Here is a 5,236-nt window from a genome sequence, read left to right as displayed (position 1 = left end):
TGTGTGTGTGTGTGTGTGTGCATAAAATGCTTTTTGTTACCTATTTTGATTTTTTTTAAGTAAATAATGTCCATACTTGGGTACTTTGTGATAAGTATCACTTCTTGCAACACATTTCACATTTGATCATGTGAAGAGTCTGAGTTTACCCCTGGGATCTCTTTATTGAGGGTTAAATGACAAGGAAGGGGTCCTCTGTGTACCCCCCAGCTAAGGGCCCACAGCCAGTTCACACCAGTGTCAGGGAAGCATACAGAGCAGCCCTTCCCAGCCCTCCCAGAGCCTCTTTGGCTCCTATTTATTTATTTATTTATTTATTTTGAGAGAGAGACAGAGAGACAGAGAGACAGAGAAAGAGAAAGAGAGAGAAGCGGCTTGTGCTCACCTGAAGCAGGGCTCAAGCTCACCGGATGTGGGGCTCGAACTCACCAACTGTGAGGTGATGACCTGAGCCGAAGTCAGAAACACCCAGGTGCCCTCTTTGACCCCTTTCTCTGTGCAGAACTCACCTTCTCTGGAAAGCTTCTCAGACGGAGCCTGCCCTGCTCCCGACACTCCTCTCTCTGGTCCAATCCCCATGACCCGTCTCTTCCGGGCTGGATCCACACGTGCCTGCCCGCTTGGGAAGCCAGTTGGCCTCGTGCTTCGGGAAGACTGCCAATCCTTGCTTTACACTTTGTCATCTTTCCTTCCTTCCATCCAGGAGCTTCCTGGGGGTGGAGAAACAGGGTGCTCCCATGTGCCCACCTCCCCCTCTCCTGTACTGTCTGGTTCCACCCTGGGCTCAGTCCCCCAGTGGCTCACAGACAGTTGATGATCAGGCTCCCTCTTATTCTCCCCCAAGATTCTTCAGGAAGGTGACAGTAAGGCTGCAGTCTGACCTTTCATCTTAGCTCCGGGGACATCTGTATGTCCCTGTGTTTAGCTTCAGTTTTGGTCTCTTCCGGGCGGAACGGAAAGGGTCCTGGGGCAGGAGTCAGCAGCTCTGACTTATGCTATCAGGCCTACCAGCGATTAGCTCTGTGACCTTGGGGGTCATTTATGCCCCCTGGCCAAAGCTTCCTCATTTATTGTTCACTTACCCTCTTGTCTTTTGTGAAGATCGAGTAACATCCGTGCATATAAAGTGCTGCATGAACTGTAATGTTCCTTTCAATGGCAGATATTACCAGTGTTACTTTAACCCTGGTTCCCTTGCCAGTGGAGCAGTAGATTATAAAGTGGCTTCAACTGTGAAGATATGCCTTGTCTCCCATGTCAAGCAGCCTGGAGGGAATCCCAAGATGCAGCAGCTCCATGGCTCTTGGGTTTCTTCTCACTGGGAGCTGCAGGTGCTGTAGACCTCAGCCTCTCACGCCAACAGCTGGGGCAGGAAGGTGTGGGCCATGGGGGGAGCTGGTGAGAAATGGGAACTGGCTATTATCCAGCTCAGGTACTGCCAGGTGGGACAGGACAGGCTCTGGAGGGGCCTCGTAGATGGGGAAGAGGGAACAGCCTCCCTTGTCTCTCTCTCTGTTTTTATCAAGGAGGACAATCTTTCCCAGAAGCCCCCAGTGGACTCCCCTTCAGATTCTATCGGCCAGCACCGGGTCACACTAATAAGCAGACCAGTGGTATAGATTAAGATTCTAAACCAATCATGGTTCGTCCATGGGGTCGGGAGAAGGGCCTCTCTGACACACAACAAAAATTGGGGTTTAGCCAGCGTGCAGGTCGGGGAGCCCCTCCTGCAGCCTCTGCCCCATCTCTCACTGCCTCATTCTAGGCTCTGCATATTAGACCTTGCCTTATCCTTTCTAGTTCCTGCTGTCCCTCCAAAGACGTCTTTGCCATTTTTGTCCTCATTTTCTGGGACTCAAAGTCCACTCCCTTCCCTCCTGACCCACAATATTTTCATACAACCCCATCCCCATAATGGTGACAATTACCTGTACTTCTAGCTACTAAGAAAGCTGAGTCTTTCTCTTCCTGCACCAACTTTCTTGGATGATCTGGAAAACATTTCAGGATCTTGACTGTGCCTCTAAGTTCACACTAGGCCTGATGGGTGGATGCGTGCTGTGGAATCAAGTCAGAAAGCCCTTTTTCCAGGAACAATCCCCAGCATTTACACAGCACAGGAGCATTTCGCACACCCTTGCCTAGACCCCTGTAATCCATCTTGACCCTCTTGAGAGCCCAGGAGGCTCCCTTTGTCAGATGAATCACACAGGGCTCTAGGAAATCAAGGCGCTTGCCTAAGGCCATGGAGCTCCTAGCAGTTGGGTCTGGAGGGGGAATTCCTGGCTCTGGCCCCTGACCGAGTGGCTCTTCCAGGGCACAACAACCCCAAGACAACTCACAACTGGCCTGTTTGGATTCCAGACAAGCAGGAATTTGCCAACCTCCCAAGTTCCAAATAACAAAGGCCCCTGTGTGTGCCAGGAAGAGAGCAGAGGAATTCGGTCTAATGGGATGTCAGGCACAGGGCAACAAACAATGGTTATTACAAGTTACATTTACATAAGACTCTGTTGGTTTGAAAATTTTGCTCACAGACATTCCATCTGGTATCTCAGCGACCCTGTGAGGTGGATGTGGCAAGGCTGATTAGTGTTGTACATGTGGAAACTGAGGAAATGTGACCTCGCTGGCTAGAAAGAAGCTGAGCTGTGACCTTCCCCTGAGATTTCTATTTCCCAGGCCTGGATTCTGTCCCCTTGCAGACTAACATCGTAAACCTGCCCCTCAGCTCCCAGGTTCTGGGCTGGTCAAAATGTCAACTAGTTTCTCAGAACAATGCAGAAAGCAGCTAGGGCTTAGAAAGTGGTGTCAAAGCAAATGTGCCCAAGTGAAGAGGGTCTTAGGGTAGGAAGGGAGGGGGTGGCAAGAGGCTCAGAGCAGGCTGGCTGAGCCCAGGCCAGCCTCAGACCAGCAGCCAGGTGGAGCCCCAGAGAGCCTATATGCAGGAGTGGATTGAGAACAGGGTGGTGAAATCTCCAGAGTTCTCAGGCCAGCAGGGAAGCTTTATTGGAGTCCTTCCCTGGGCTTTGTGGCTCCTGTCCCACCACCTGTAGGGATTAGCCACTCCCCTGGAGCCCTGCATCATAGCCACAGTCAATCTCTATGATGCCCTCCAGGGAGTGTCAACATGCTGCTGTAGGGTGACAGAGCCTGGGTCCTTCCCTGTCCCTCAGCCCTTTGGCAGCCCATTTAGTAAGCACACTCAGTAAACAACAGCTGACTGGCCCGAGCCTGCTATCCTATCTCCTGTGCTCTGGAGCTGAGGAAGCAGGTTGCTCAAAGAATGAACAACAGCAGCCAGTGAGCAGACATAGAGATCCACAGGAGAACAATGGAAATGACATTTTGCCCACATATACTCTTGCCACCCCCTGCTCCCATTCTCCATTGAGAGACGGCGGCTAGTGAAATCTGATGGTTCCTGGACAGACGTATTGGGTGTTCCCCCCTACATTCCCTTGGCCCACTGTCTTCAGCTGCCCTTGTGATGGGACTCACACTCACCTTGGGCACATCCCAGCTCAAGCACACTCCCTGAATCTTTTTGCTTTTGGCCTTGGGGCTTCTCCAGGGCCAAGAAAGCCTCTCCCACCCACTTCAGGGACAGCCCAGAAATTTGGGGAAGTTAATGGCCACAGGGGCAGCCCCTAATCAAAGGGGGACAGGAGGTGGTGGGTGAATGCCCGGCTTCCTGCAGAACTGAGCTCTGGTTGCCTACAATGGCAGCAGCAACAATGCTCCCATATTCACATTTCCTTGTTCCTTTTTCTTTCCTCTAAATGCTGTCTGATCCCCGACTTATTCTGGGAATCATCTCCCAAATAAATCATCTGCACCCAAGTCCTTACCTCAGGCTTTGCTTTAGAGTGAACCAAACTAAGACACCTGTCACTTGGACAAGGTACATGATCATCTCTGCCTACCCAGCCTGTTGTATCTCCCAGCAGCCTTGCCCCCTCGTAGGTGGGTTGGTGTGGTCTTACTAAGGGCAATAAAGAAGAGGCTACCACCTGGTGATCCATTTACATTCTGGTACCTGTTCCCTCTGCCACTGTTCCCTTCTCTGAGCAATTACACAGAAGCCCCTGGAAAAAGAGTAAATCAGGGGCTCCTGGATGGCTCAGTTGGTTAAGCATCCAACTCTTGACTTGGGCTCAGGTCATGATCTCACGGTTCATGAGTTCAAGCCCCACATCAGGCTCTGTGTTGACAGCGTGGAGCCTGCTTGGGATTCTCTCTCTCCCCCTCTCTGCCTCTCCCCTGCTGGCTCTCTTTCTCTCTCTCTCTCTGTCTCACAAAATAAATAAACTTTTAAAAAAAAGAAAAGAAAAAGAAAAAGAGTAAAATCACAGTGGCTAAGAGGACAAGACTCTGAGGCCAGACACCCTGCATCTGAATCCTGGCTCTGCCACCTTCAGCGATGTGATCTTGGGTAAGTCACCTAAACTCTATGTGTCATTTCATTTACATATCTGTGAAAGAAACCTCATAAGGTTGTTGTGAAAGTTAGCTACACGAGGTGTGTATAAAGTACTTAGAGTATTGCCTGGCACACTAGAAATGGTATTTGTGTTTGCTGCTCTTATCTCCTCTTCCATAAAAGTCCCTTGTGCAGTGGCTTGGGAGGAGGAACAGAGCTGGGACACTGAGGACCCCCAGGGGCCTGGCTCCTCCCCATTCCTCATTTCCTCCTTGGTGGTCCTCTTGGCGGGGCTGACTTCATAAACGTGTGACCTGCACCTGTTTTAATGCTCTGCAGTTGCCATCTTGAAACTCTTAAACTTTTTGAACCAGGGGCTCTACATTTTCATTTTGTCCTGGAGTCCTACAAACTATGTAGCTGGTCCCGCCTGATGGCTCAGATCTTGGAGAGAGGTCTCTGTGAGTGATGAGAGCAAAATAAACCCTGTCCTCTGGCCAAACTGAGTTCATGGCTTCTTGTCTCCTCTGAAGGCAGCGGAAGATGCAGGCACAGTGGAACTTTTATCAGAGTCCTTGTGACTGACAATGGCTCATGGTGGGGAAGGCCACAGGGACCAGCTGGTCCAACCCTCACCCAGAGTTGGGTTCCTCCACCCACCCCTGGCACAGGCTCACCCAGCTTCTTTGTGAATTCTTTCAGCAACAAGAAAGGATCCGTTTCATTGTTGAATCTAATTGTAACTGCTCCTCATTCTGTGGAGTGTTTAAAGTTCTCTGAACCCTTTCACAAGGACTATCTCACTGGGTTATC

The 5,236-nt window shown here is 50.6% G+C and overlaps 1 long non-coding RNA gene across 1 annotated transcript; it reads right to left on the bottom strand.

The window, feature by feature from the left end:
- Positions 1–527: 527 nt before the first annotated feature.
- Positions 528–5,236, bottom strand: LOC125155409 (uncharacterized). Its single transcript, XR_007148202.1, has 3 exons — positions 5,101–5,236; positions 1,083–1,395; positions 528–710 (listed from the first exon to the last, which is right to left on the bottom strand). It is a non-coding gene; the product is annotated as an uncharacterized LOC125155409 (long non-coding RNA).

Source organism: Prionailurus viverrinus, chromosome F1, assembly GCF_022837055.1.
Source record: "Prionailurus viverrinus isolate Anna chromosome F1, UM_Priviv_1.0, whole genome shotgun sequence".
NCBI lineage: Eukaryota > Metazoa > Chordata > Mammalia > Carnivora > Felidae > Prionailurus > Prionailurus viverrinus.
This window is presented reverse-complemented; position numbering and strand designations above follow the sequence as displayed.